The sequence below is a fragment of the Schistocerca cancellata genome, chromosome 1 (assembly GCF_023864275.1).
Source record: "Schistocerca cancellata isolate TAMUIC-IGC-003103 chromosome 1, iqSchCanc2.1, whole genome shotgun sequence".
Lineage (NCBI taxonomy): Eukaryota > Metazoa > Arthropoda > Insecta > Orthoptera > Acrididae > Schistocerca > Schistocerca cancellata.
Genome location: NC_064626.1, coordinates 95,569,817 through 95,570,414, shown reverse-complemented (window position 1 = coordinate 95,570,414; position 598 = coordinate 95,569,817).

Here is a 598-nt window from a genome sequence, read left to right as displayed (position 1 = left end):
ACTAAAGAAGTGTTTACATGGGAAGACCCAGAATGCGAATGAGTCCTTCAATAATGTTGTGTGGTGCCATGTGCCTAAAAATGGATTTGTTGGTTTTATGACTCTAAAGTTAGCAGTATCCGATGCTGTAATAACTTTTAATGGTGGGAACTATGATAGACTTAAGGTTCTGGAGAAGTTAGGGGTAAAATTTGGACAGAAGACAGCAAAAGGACTGCAGGAACTGGATGAGCTTCATTTATGTGAAGCGGAGTTAGCTGCTCAGCAAACTACAAAAGAAGCAACAAATAAAAGGAGGAGGCAAGCACTGGGCTGTTGTGACACTGAAGAAAACACATACTATGGGCCAGAGCAATTCTAGTGCATAAAAGACACAGAAATGTAAGTCTGTATAAGAATTTGTAATAAAGAAAAGTTTTAAACCTCAATATCTGTGAACTACATTTTTTACAATAAATGACCCTTTTCTAAAAAAAAGAAAAGTATGGATGGCAGAGACAAAATTTTCACAGCATTCCAAGTGTGAGTTTCAACATATATGGAACTAGAATAATTAAAATATCCTGAGTTGTTTTGTTTTAATGTTCATTTATTTACA